The 14296-nt window shown below is 36.7% G+C and overlaps 1 protein-coding gene across 7 annotated transcripts in view; it reads right to left on the bottom strand.

The window, feature by feature from the left end:
- Positions 1-14296, bottom strand: part of CDKAL1 (CDK5 regulatory subunit associated protein 1 like 1) — a 603129-nt gene that overhangs the window by 141693 nt on the left and 447140 nt on the right. The gene's annotated exons all lie outside the window — the stretch shown is intronic.

The raw sequence follows: 14296 nt of genomic DNA, 5'->3' as shown, positions 1-14296 counted from the left end.
AAGTTTTTAGGGTGTTCATTTTATTTTGAAAGTTTTAAAAATTTCATGTTAGCCTCTTGGCAGTCATTTCTCTTTGGCTATTGGGCTTCTCCATAAGTATGCTACAATATTGTGTGAAAGAATGACAAATTCATTTTTAAAAATGTTTCTTGCTTTCTGCTTAGTCTCACCCAGCTATTAATTTGGCTGAGCTTTAATTAGAAAAAGTTCCAACGTCTGGAACTTTTCTATGTGCTGCTAGATAGAAAAAGAGACAAACTGTGCAGAGAAAAATGAAACAGCATATTTGGAAAAAAATTTTTTTTAATTTTTATTGTGATATAAAAATATATTTTCTTTTAAGGGTAATTATAAAAATTATTTTTAAATATCATAAAAAATATGCTTTAATAGTAAGTTGTAAATAAAAAGATGGTTTTTTAGACTTACTAAAGCATGTGAAATAAAATTATGTCAATAACTTCAATTAGCAATTTTTTTTTTTTTTACAGCTGACATAAAGCTACTTCTGAACAAAAGAAATCCACAACTAAAAATAAAAGTAATAGATCACAGCAGAAATGACAGAGACGAGTCCATCTCCCTAGGAAATTAGAGGAAAAAAAATCTGAGAAATTGCCTGTGAAACACTGCAGTGACAAAGACAATTGGCTATTGTCCTAGGCTATGAATTGGAATGAACTTGGCACTAGACTGTGGGGCATTCCCAAAGGAAAGTACCTTACTGCTCCTCCCCCCTCACCCAGCATCCTTCTTGATCCCGTGTAATTCAGTTCAGTATGATGCAACACCTGCTTACTTTGGCCTTCAAGTCCATAGCCAAAAAGGAAAGACAAACCTTTACAGTAGTTGCCATAAATGTTAAGGAAGAGGGTGTTCAATGCATAAATACGTTTGATAATCTGCAAAAAAGCTGACCAATAACAGAGGTGAGGGTAGGACACTATGAATTAGTGAAAGACCTAAGTTAGTATTTAAAAGTAAATGCAATTTAAGTTTCAAAGTATATAACAACATAAACTGACTACCCATAAAATGTTTCAAACTAGAGACTACACATTAATGTTGAAACTCATCTATATATTGATTTTATATATGCAAATCATTCTACATAGGTTCTTCAAAATAACTGGGCTCCTTAGATGAACCAAAAAAAAATCTGATATTTACACTGTTAATTGCTTAGTAAATAATTCTCTTCAGTACATGAGAAAAATCAAACAAGTTTGAAGTGGACCAAATTCTAAATTAATTGTATATGATTTCAGAGACTGTTAGGAAATTTTAAGGGGCGTAAAACAGAATATTAATGCAAATATTTAATGCTAATTGTGAGTAAATGCTGCTTTTTGAGACGGTATAAGTTTTAAAATACTAATATTTTTAAATGACCATTTCCACAAATTTATTGAAACTGTGAGTCTAATAAATATAATTACTAGCTGTTAAGCCTTTTTAAAATCTAGAAGACCTTCTGTATTTACATTTTCATAGTAGTATTAATTCTGAAAGAATGATGAAAATGTTCAATTAGCTTAAATAAGAGAAATTTTGATGTATTTTTCCCGACTTACACTAGTTATTCACTTGCAAAAAGGTTCATTAAATAACTTGGGAATGGAATTAACGAGAACGTTTCTAACTATGCCTCTGCTCTGATCTTATGATTAGTTCTGAGAAATCAGTCAGGGACGTGTGAAGAGAATACTACCTATGTAGTAGGTAGGCCAGCATTTAAGAAAACTCCAAATATTTAAAAATACTTATTATTTAGACTGACTGAAAATATGTACAAATATACACTCCATACTATATCTGAAATGCTACAAAAAATGTGGTGCTTTAATTCACTTCAATATTTTCACTTGCAATTTGGTGTTTTATTAGCAAAAGTATAAGAAGGATGATTCTATATCATTCTTTAGGTCTCAATAAATTATGAGCTTCAAATTCCACATGTGAAAACAGTAAGACTAACACACATGCTATTTATCAAAGCAGTAAAAAGGATCAAAAAGGATCAGACCTATTAAAATTATTAAGCATAAACAAAATATATGATTAAAAGAATTATTTTTTCATTTTATGGAGATTAATTTTAGGACTATCAGTCCATACTTTCAGGAAACACTAACTTAGAAGTAGAAAGAGAAAAAAAATCCAGAATGAAAATAAAAATATAACATATCTAAATATATGGGATACAGTTAAAGGAGTGCTTAGAAAGAAATTAATAAATTTAAATGTCTGTGTTAGAAAGAGGTAAACAATAATCTAACCTTCCATCTTAAGAGGTTTAAAAGGGAGTAAATCAAGCCCAAAGTAAGACAAATAAGCTAATAAAGGTAATAGAAGGAAACAAAAAAATAGAAAAAACAACAAAAGTAAGGGTGTATCTTTAAAAATAATAAAATTACTAAACTAGTAGTAGACTGAGAAGATAAAACATAAATAACCAACTTCAGGCATGATGAAGGAGACAGCACTATAGATGCTATCAATATTCAAAGGATACTAAGGGAATATTATGGGCTTCCCTGGTGGCTCAGAGGTTAAAGCGTCTGCCTGCAATGCGGGAGACCTGGGTTCGATCCCTAGGTCGGGAAGATCCCCTGGAGAAGGAAATGGCAATCCACTCTGGTATTCTTGCCTGGAGAATCCCATAGACGGAGAAGCCTGGTGGGCTACAGTCCACGGGGTCGCAAAGAGTCAGACACGACTGAGTGACTTAACTTTCACGAACTTTCACTTTCACTAAGGGAGTATTATAAGCAATTATAAACTAAACACTTAGATGAAATGGGCAAATTCTTTTAAAGATGTGAGTTATAAAAATGGACTGAAAAAGACAGGAAAATCTGGACAGTCTTTTATCTACTACAAAAATCCAACTTGTAATTTAAAATACTGTCAAAGAAAACAACACAAAACAACCCAGTCCAGATGTATTCCAGAGGGAATACAACCAATTCTACAGATTCTTTCTTTCTTTTTTTTTTTCTGGCCAGTTGGCATGCCATATCTTAGTTTCCTGACCAGGGATCAAACCTGGAGCCGTGGCAGTGAGAGCATTGAGTTCTAACCACTGGATAATCAGGAATTCCTAGACATGATTTCAAAAACAGATGAGAAATAAACTCATTTTACAAGTCTAGCAAATGGAGCTTATATGAAAAAACAGAGAAAGAGATGGAAATATTAATATTTTCAGACCAATAATCCTCATGAACTCAGAGACAAAAATCCTTAACAAAATATAAGCAAACCAAGTACTGAAATACATAAAAAGCATTCTATATCTTGACTATGTTTTTAATCAGAAATGCAAGGGTTGGTATGACATGCAAATATTAATGAAATAAGCCATATGAAAAGAAAAAAGGATAAAAACCCCATGGTGATCTTAGTACATGCAGAAAACTCAGTTGACAAAACCAACCCCTATTCATGATAAAAATTCTCAGCAAAGAAAGAACAGAAGGAAACTACTGCAACCTGATAAAGGTCTAGAGCAATTATATTTATTGGTAGAATACTAAATACTGTTCCATTAAGAACAGCAACAAGGCAAAGAATTCTGTTCTTCTTCAATTCAGCATTTTAGTGGAGCAGAACATATATTCAGGGCAGGAAAGCAAGAGAAAGAAATTAAAAGCATATAGATTGAAAAGAAAAAGGTTTTTTTTTGGGCAAGTGACATAATCTCATATGTAGAAAATTCAAGGAAACTAATGAATCCACTAGAAAAAATGAGTTCACTAATGCTAAAGATTAACATACAAAAATCAATTTTATTTTTATATATTAAATGAATGAGAAAATTAAATTAAGAAAAGAATTTCATTCACATTAGCATAAAAATACTTAAGAAAACATTTGAGCATAAAAACAGATAACTTACAGAGAGTTTCTTAAAATTTTCTGCAATGTTAAAGAATAGTCAAATAAACTGAAAAATATCATTTTCATGGATTGGAAGATTTTACTGTTGTTGAGATGGGTGGTCTCTTCAAATTGATGGAAGATTCAACGCAACCACCATCAAAATATTTCAGCAAGTTTTCCCATGGAAAACATCAGCAAGCTGATTCTAAAATTTATATGAAAATGCAAAGGACCTAAGAGAGCCAATACAATTTTGAAAAGGAACAAAGTCAGTGGAATGGATAAACCCAACTTAAAGAGCTACTACAAAAACTACAGTAATCAAGACAGCATGGTAGCAGTGTAAGGACAGACCAGTGAGAGAAACAACACAGAGAGTCCAAAAATACACCTATAAATTTAGAGTTCATTTTCAACAAAACAGCCAATGAAATTCAACAAGGGCAAGAGACAGTGTTTTTGGTAAATGGTGCTGGAGCAATTGCATACCATATGCCAAAAAAGAAAAAAAAAAAAAAAGAACTTATTAGACCCTCATCTTGCATTATACATAAAAAGTACTTCTACATGAATCATAGATATAAATCTAAGAGCTAGAATTACTAAATTTCCAGAAGAAACTTTTTGAGACTTGAGTAAGGCAAAGATCTATCAGCTATAACACCAATACCAAAAGCACAATATACGAAAAAAAGCTGGATAAACTGATAAATTGGGCTACTGAAAAACACACCGTTAAGAAAACAAAAAAGAGAAGCTACAGACTGGGGAGAGCTTTACAAATCATATATCTGATAAAAAGATTTGTATAGTTTGTACACAAAATATATTAAGAACTCTTAGCTCATCAACACAGGAAGACAACACAACTGTACGCTGGGCAAAGGGTTTTTAACACTTCACTAAAGAAGATATACAGACAGTATAAAAAAGCGCATAAAAAATTGTCCAACATCATTAGTAATCTGGACAACCCAAGGTAAAACCGTGTCAGATGACACATACTCAGGAGAATGGCTATACTGAAAACACTGGAAAACAGCAGACATCAGTGCACATATTGAGAAACTTAAACCCTTAACCCATTGCAGGTGGGAATTTAAAGGGGCACACTTTGGAAAATGGTTTGGCAATTGTTTAAAAGCTAAAAACACACTTAGTGTTTCTAGGAAAGTCTATTTCTAGTTATGCACCAAGAGAAATTAAAACATATGTCCACACACAGACTTGTATGTAGATTTTTACAGTAGCTTTCTTCATAATGGTTCCAACCTGGCAACAGTCCAAATGTCTATCGGCTGGTGAATGAATAAACAAATGGACATGCATACAATGAAAATTTACAAAAAAAAGAGAACCAACTAATGATACATGCACCAACATGGATGAACCTTGAAAACATTCCTAAGTAAAAGAAGGCAGACAAAGGATTACTTATTGTTTCCACTTGTGTGAAATTTCTTCAAGAAGCAAAACTATAGAGACAGAAAACAGATCAGTGGGTGCCTGGGGCTGGGAGCAGGGATTCACTCCAAGCAGTCATTAAGAGAATCTTTGTCATAACGAAAGCATTCTAAACCTGAGTTGTGATGACGGTTGCACAAATGTATACATATGCTAAAAATCTTCAAACACACACTTAGGTTGGGTGCATACTGGATGGCATCCGAATTATACCCACAACAACCCTCTTAAAAGGGAAAAAATAACACCCAAACAAAAACTATCTGTCTGAAGATAGACAGTTACGGAATTCTCCATAATATACTTTATTCTAAAAAGTCCTTAGCCACGCTCTTGACAGAGCATAGCCCAAGAGTTAAATACGGTCAAATAGAGGAGAAAAGGCAAAGATAATAAAAGGTAAAGTTAAGGTTGAAAGGGAGTTATGTTCAGAGCCTGCTTTCACGAAGGACTAGAAGGAAGAAAACTTGAACTTATTTCCCAACTACTGATTTATGACAACAAGGAGTCATTCTCTTCATACTGAAAGAGGAAATTTAGGGAGAAACAGTATGACATCTTCAAATGAAGTTAAAAAAATTTTCAGCAGCTTTAAATTTCCTTTCATAAATTTACAAAAAAGTTCTCAAAGGACCTGGACTGAAAACAGAAAAATCCCTGACACATTTAGCTAAGGGCTGAAAAGCCAAAATGGGTCACTAGGACAAAGATAGAATAGAAGGCTTGGGAATCCATTCCTAATCTTTTAACATGGGTGAGTAGGAGAAAAATCTTCCCTGAAGGGCTCTGCTACTAACTAGCTGCAAGCTTTTGGGCAAGTTACTTATTTAGTACTAGGATGCTTCAGTTTCCATTTCTATAAAATGAGGATAGTGAAAGTATTCACAGATAAAGGATTAATGAGTCAGTACATATACTAGCTGCTTAGGATAGTACATGCTACATACTACCTGACATGTTTTAACCAGTATTATTCTAATCCCGTCAGAGAGATGTTAACAATAACCATCATATATCATATGATACTAAGTAATAGGCAATATGTGAACTTAAATATCTTGTTTAATATAACCTCCATGTAAGGTAGAGTCTATTTAGTCCCTATGAGAAGGAAAGTAAGATGAGTGAAACAAAATTCAGAAAGGTAGAAGACATTGCCAACAGTCACAGAATCACTAAATGGTAGGACTTCCCTGGTAGCTCAGCTGGTAAAGAATCTGCCTGCAATGCAGGAGACCCTGGTTTGATTCCTGGGTCGGGAAGATCCACTGGAGAAGGGATAGGCTACCCACTCCAGTATTAGAAGGGAACAACTACCCACTCCACTATATGGCAAAGGAGGGTCAGTCTTATCTGTGATCTGTGTCACTTAGGTACTGATCACACTTATGTACATATTTGAGCAAACCTTACCAAACAGAAAATTGTGTATAGAACTGATGGTTAAGTTACTTTCTAGGTAGAAACTTGGCTCAGATATTTTAAGTTCTACTTATTTAATTTTATTTTTAGTTATCAACTTCTATGGACCAGTTTTTATTTGTGCAATAGGTTTTAACATAATTAACTACAGAAACAAACTCAGTGCTGGTATAATTCCTGTGTTAGATATTTTTGGACGTTTGTCAGGTTGTGCTGAGGCCAGAAATTGTTAGTATTAAGAGTATTTTAGAATTTCTTATACTTTACACATTAGTTCAGTTGCTCAGTCGTGTCCGACTTTTTGTGACCCCATGGACTGCAGCACGCCAGGCCTCCCTGTCCATCATCAACTCCCAGAGTTTACTCAAGCTCATGTCCATTGAGTCGGTGATGCCATCCAACCATCTCATTCTCTGTTGTCCCCTCTTCCTGCCTTCAATCTTTCCCAGCATCAGGGTCTTTTCAAGTGAGCCAGTTCTTCACATCGGGTGGCCAAAGTATTGGAGTTTCAGCTTCAACTGATCTCCTTTAGGATGGACTGGTTGGATCTCCATGCAGTCCAAGGGACTCTGAGGAGTCTTCTCCAACACCACAGTTCAAAAGCATCAATTCTTTAGCACTCAGCTTTCTTCATAGTCCAACTCTCACATCCATACATGACTACTGGAGAAACCATAACCTTGACTAGGTGGACCTTTGTTAGAAAAGTAATGTCTCTGCTTTTTAATATGTTGTCTAGGTTGGTCATAACTTTTCTTCCAAGTTTACACATATTCATACATATTTATACTTTAATCACATCACCATGTCAGTATCTTCTAATTTTTTGTGTGATGAAGAGTATCAAACTAATCATGGCATGTCAACTCTTAAAGTCTTTTATATTTTCATCATATACTACTGCTACAATTTTTTACTACACTTACCCACACTATCCTGATAGCTCAGTTGGTAAAGAATCCGCCTGCAATACAGGAGACCCCGGTTCGATTCCTGGGTTGGGAAGATCCCCTGGAGAAGGGATAGGCTACCCACTCCAGTATTCTTGGGCTTCCCTTGTGGCTCGGCTGGTAAAGAATCTGCCCTCAATGCGGGAGACCTGGGTTCGATCCTAGGGTTGGGAAGATCCCCTGGAGAAGGGAAAAGCTATCCATTCCAGTATTCTGGCCTGGAGATCTCCATGGACTGTATGTATAGTCTATGGGGTTGCAAAGAGTCGGACATGACTGAGCTACTTTCACTTTAACTACCCACACTATCAGATTCAGAAGAAACCTGAGCAGAAATAGGGGCCCTAAGTGTAGCAGAAGGAGACGAGTCCACGTTCAGGGGAGTTGGCATGGTCTTGTTCCCCATTTCTGTTCGTCTCTTAAGGAACACAAAAGCAAGCTGGCATCTATTAAGCATGTACTGTACAACAGCTGCTATTATAAATGCTTCATACTCATCACTTTACTTGGTCGTCACAGCAGTCCAGGAAGGGATGTGTTGTCATCTCTATTTTGTGAAAGAAGGACCCAAGGCTCAGAAAACTAAGATAATCTATGACGGAGTGGCTAGAAACTGGGGCTAGAGGCCCAAATCTGTTTGGATTTAAAATATGATTTCTTTCTAGGGATATTATTACTGCTTCCTTTCTCGGAACCATCTGTTAATAGGAATAATTACATCTAGCTATTTCTTGATGAGTGATGATAAAGATAAAAAAGTATATATCAGTATATATCAGGTAACCATTTAGGCTTTAAATGCTTCTATAATCACCAGAGAAGAGCAGTGGAAAGAGCACTGATTAGGCTGAAATGTTTGGGTTTATTAAATATCCTCTGTTAGAAAAAGCTTGCAAAATTTTTCCGTATGAAAGGACACTGATCAAAATAATCAAACTCATCAAAGTTCATATTCTACTACCTTAATGAGATCACATTTACACAGACCACATTCCCTGAGGATAAAATTACAAATAAATGGTAAAAACATAGGTTTAGAAAAACTTCAACCCTATTTTTTAAGAACCTGAATACAGTAAGAACATAAATGTATTCCTACAAATAAATAGCTGTGATCTTTTTCAAAACAGAACATATAAAATTCCTGACCTTCAGAGAGCAGTTTAATCTACTTGTTTGAAGAAATTACTTTCAATAGTAGCCAAAATCTACATGCTAATATATAATTCACATAGTAATTTTAAGTGATATTTATAATCAGGGATAGACTTTCAAGGTCTCTCTCTGAGAAAGAGCAGCTAGCAGTAATTAGTTTTTAAAATTATTCCTTCTCTTTGAAAGTAATAAAATCTTTTGATAAGCTTAAAAAAATTCAGATGTTTACTGTTGAAATTTGGTACAATTTTACTTTTTTGAAGTAAAAAAAGTAATATACATGAGACAAGCAAAGGAAGATGGATAAAATGACAGATAATCTGTTAAAGCTTTGCAAATTTCTAGAAATTCTAAGAAATCAGGATTTTAAATGGATTAAAAATTTTAAATCAGAATTTAAAAAGAAATGGGTTGGTGGAGGGATGGCATGGGAGGTTGGGGTTAGCAGATGTAAGCTTTTATATAAAGGGAGAGAATGGATAAAGAAGGTCCTACTGGATAGCACAGAGAACTATATTCCATATCTATGATAAACCACAATGAAAAAGAATATTTACAAAAAAGAAAGTACATATGTATAAGTGAATCACTTTGCTGTACATATGTATAATAACATTGTAAATCAACTATACTTCAATTAAAAAATATTAAAAAATGAAAAAAAATAAAATGGTAAAAAAAAAAAAGACTACAAAATGTCTGTGTAAAAACTAATCAGGTTCATGGGCAGAAGTGTTTCTGAAACTCAGAAAGAAGTGTAGCTGGTAAATAGGGGGGAAAAAAAAAGGTGGGGCTGTGCATATGCATAACACCAAAGAATTTAGTGTCATCCATTACATTTCTAAACCTGGTTTAAATCCAGAATATACAGTTTGGCTTCAAGCAAAAAAATCAAATGAATCATCACAGTTAACTAAAAACTAAATAAATACTATGTTAAGTAAGTTTTTTATCCTGTAACACCATGCTTGCTTTCCACAGCAAATATGTAGGAGTAAGCACAAAGCCCTACATAAGACCAAAGATATTGCTTTAAAAATTAAAAGCAAGCAAACTGGATAATATTGTTATAATAGTTAAAGGAACCATATTAAATTTCACACAAGTTTTACACATCTTTTATTAAAATCATTTTATGATATTGCTGGTTAAAGTGAAGGTATTTACTATCTATGCTACTGTTAACACAATTCTTATATGAGTTTTTCTGTTTCTATGGTAACATGAATTATAAGGTTCAATGAAGCCAGATTCTGTAATGTGTATTTTTCTGTTACTCAAGGTGAAAAGGAAATGAAACATTTCTAACATTCATAAACTGCTGCAAATGTCTGAATTCCATTTAGAGATAAGACGATAATTACTAAAGTAATTAGAATTCTTCCTGGATGGAATTATTTTGCACACAGTGGAAATTTAGATTTGGGAATGAAAGCAGGGGCCAGGGTATATTCAGCATCGGTAATTAATTACAACCAGAACCAATACAATATTCTGATACCTTGGAACAGACTAAACCTTCTGTCTGCTTCTGACTACAACATGAAAGAAAACTGGTCCCCCACCCCCATCCCTTAAGTCAGAAAGATAAAGTGGGTAAAATCATTTTATTCAAGAGAAAATCCAATTACAGAAATAATCAACTTTTCTCTCTTGCTTTATTTTTTTCATATTTGAAAGGGTTTTCACATTAGCAGAACCAATTAAACGAATAACAGGACAGGGCAAAAACTACAAAGTTGGGCAAGTTGCTTAATTTTTTTTTTTTTAATTAAACTTTGAAAAAAAAAATCACTTATTGAAATTTTAGAGACTCAGAGCCAGATCACAGCATTCTCTAATAGGAAAGCATGACTGGAAGGTGACTAAACACTGGGTTCAGGAGGAATAATTTATAAAATGCTATAGTGATATACCTATGTTATCACTATGTTATCCAGTCAACTACAAATAAGAAATTAGACAAATTTCTACTTTTAATAGAAACGTTATCATCAAGAACTCAGAGATGTCACATTTCAAGTCTATGCTATCCTAAGCTGCAATCTGTACGCGTCTTAAGTAATACTGGAAAAATGCAGACAGAGGGGGCATGCCAAAAGCCATCAAACCAAAACACAGAAGCAGTATTCACACTTTCTTTATCCCTCACTGGTTGAACTCCTGTTTTGTTTTGCTTACTCTCAAAATCAGATCAAGGGTTGGCAAACTGTGGCCTGTGGGGCAAAATTGGCCACTGCCGATTTTTATAAATAAAGCTTTATTGTAACTTGGCCATACTCATTCATATCCATGTCAACTATGGCTGCTTTGGCTACAAGAAGAGAGCAATTGTGACGGTTGCAATCACAAAGCCAAAAATATGTATTACTTGCAGCGTAAACAACCAAGCAAACTGATGAGTCTAATTGTCGGTAAGTACTCCCAGGGACACTCCAGGGTAACTGGCTGGGGGATGGGGTGGGGGAGGGGGGAGGTGTCAGTGGGCATGTGATGCTCTGCAAAATGTAGCCCAAATCAATCTTTTTCATTATCACCAAAGTCCTCTTGATACAGTTCAAATCAGAATACTCTCTCCCTGAGGAATCTGGTGCACAATCTATTAGCACCTATCTGTACAATTCATCCCTCGTGACACATTTCTCAGACAAAATATTTTATGATTTTCTCTCAGCATCTTGACTCCCTGGTTCCTACTTCGTACCTCTGTGAAGGCCAGATTATGATGGCACCTGGCATCTTTCACATTGGTTGTCTTCTTATGTGTCCCAGTAAATCATAAGCACCTGGTGGAATTAGGATGGGGTCAGAGTCACATTCTCATACTCTTCAGCAAGGCTGCAGCAGCTTTACTGATAGTTGAGGCTCAATAAAGGTGCCCATTGAATTAAAGGTGACGGGTAAGGGAGAATTCAGAAAAAAGACAGGGGTGATGAACAAAAAATTTCAATAAAGTAATAGGCTTTATTCATACATGTGTGTGTGTGTGAGCATGCTCAGTCAGTTGTGTTCAACTCTTTGAGACCCCATGGGTATAGCCCAGCAGGCCCCTCTGTCCAGTGGAATATTCCAGGCAACAACATTGGAGCAGGTTGCCATTTCCTACTCCAAGGGATGTTCCTGACCCAGGGATCAAACCCGTGTCTCTTGTGTCTCCTGCACAGGCAGATGAATCTTTTACCACTGCGCCACCTGGGAAGCCCCTTATTTATATGCACTAATGAGTAATCTCTGTTCTGATATCAATCTCAGCATTCTACTTCAAAGCCCTAGAAGCCCACTTCTGGCCTTTATCTATCTGGCAAGGGAAGAGAAGGGGCGATTCTTAGGGCCTTCAAGTGACAAGCTTCTCTTTGGAGTAAAGGCTTCATGGATGCTGCCCAGACACTGGCCACCAGAGTTGATCTATCCTGCTTACAGTGAGGGCAGTGATTCTCCAGTGAGTACTTTTAAAAATATGTATTAGTTCACTAACAGTTGCTTCACTCTTAATTCTTATTTCTAGAAATAAGTAAAACGTTTACAAGAAAGCTTATTTTAAATGACCTGCGTTTATTTGTAACTTTCAGTTTAAAATTTGGTGAAATGGGGTTTGAGCTGGAATGTTTGAAGTTGAAGCCAGATTTATGAGACTTGGGAGAGGAGTTTTCATTATAATGCTGCATTAGAGTTGCTTCCTTGTGTTCTTGAGGGTGCTAAGTCCCATCATTCAAAAACTGCTTATTAACTGGACGGTACGTTCTCAGTAAAGTGTGTGTGCACTCAGTCACTTCCGTTGCATCCGACTCTGAGACCCCACGGACTGTAGCCCACCAGGCTCCTCTGACCATGGGATTCTCCAGGCAAGAATACTGCAGTGGGTTGCCTTGCCCTCCTCCAGGGGATCTTCCTGACTCATGGATCAAACCCGCATCTCCAGCGTCTAACACATTGAAGGCAGATTCTTTACCCAGTGAGCTCGGGGGATGCCCCTCTCAGCAGATGGCCAGGGAACATCTCCGAGGGCTGCTACGGCAGAGAGGCAGCAAAGGACCAGAGCTCTTTCCACACAGACGTCACATGAAATGGGCCTGTGTATGAAACACTACAGACTTTACGTGACGGGCCCGTCCCTCTTTACGCCACTGCCTTCTGGATCCCCCGTTTGGTGCAAGTCTCTACCTCCAAAAGAGCAATTCTGCTGTCTCATACCACGCTAGACTGGTCTGTCAGCAGTGGCTGTCCCCCAGCCCTCCACAGCCGGCCTAAGACACGCTTCTCCAAGCCTGAAGATGCGGGAGGCGCTCCCCGACGGTGAGTAATCCAGTTCCATTCTGACCACAGCAGCTGTGTGCAGGCAGCCTGCGCCTCACACGCTGGGTTTAGTGGGGCTGGGATTCTGGGCCTCACTCTGAGGCTGCTGGAAGCCGATCCTAAACCAAGAAACATTCTAAAAGCCAGGAGCAAAGCCACCGCATAAGGGAACATCAGGATACTATAACAAACTCTGAAGTCACTGTTAGGAGAAAAGACAGGCACAGCTAGTCACACCTGAATTAGCTCAGTTCCAGGTTGACTGTGTGGCGCTTTCTGACGCCAGCCTCTCTGAACCTTATTGAACACTTACCCTAGTCCAGGCATTCTTTAAGTATCTTTCATATACTGACTCATTTAATCCTCACAGCAGCTAATGAGACAGGTAATATTTTCTCCATTTCACAGATGTGGCAGCAGAAGCACAGAGAGATTAAGTCTCTTGCCTAAGGTCACGCAGCAATGAGCAGTACAGCCTGGGTCTGTTTTCAGAGTCTGTGATCTTAAATGACAAACTGCCTCCCTGCGATGCTGGGCAGTGCATGTCTAGTAGTGCTAGATACAATTATTCCAAAAGACCTCCTTTTTCAGAAACACGAACTACCGGACGTCATTGTACAGTGACTTGACCGAGACATTCATCCAGAGACTCAAGTGCCATCTGACGAGACCACAACCATGAAATAACAAAAATACCCACTTAACATTATCTGCTCAGTCTCTCCTCAGTTATGCAATTATTACTTTCACGCTAAAAAACAAGGTCACTGAGGACAAGGTCGCTTGTCCAGAGTCACACACAGTGAGTTAACAGGACAGCAGGCCTGGGATTATGGTTTCTGACTCCCAGTCCTTTACTCAGATACTTACCCTTTCAGCCAAGGAAAAGAAATGTAGAAGGGAAAGCAAGGAAAAAAAAAAAATCCTCACCAGATAGCCTATCTGTGCCAGTAGCTAGCAAAAAGATATTCATGAAAGTTCAGATTTTATCACACACATTTTCAGCAGTGCCCAAATCAGAAGAAGAGATAGGTTCCCAGGAGATTAGAAACATGAGCAGACAAAACTAGCCCTTGGCTCAGAGAGTCAGTGAGGAAGCAAAAAATCTTGTTAATTTTTAACACTTC

This window comes from Odocoileus virginianus, chromosome 27, assembly GCF_023699985.2.
Source record: "Odocoileus virginianus isolate 20LAN1187 ecotype Illinois chromosome 27, Ovbor_1.2, whole genome shotgun sequence".
NCBI lineage: Eukaryota > Metazoa > Chordata > Mammalia > Artiodactyla > Cervidae > Odocoileus > Odocoileus virginianus.
This window is presented reverse-complemented; position numbering and strand designations above follow the sequence as displayed.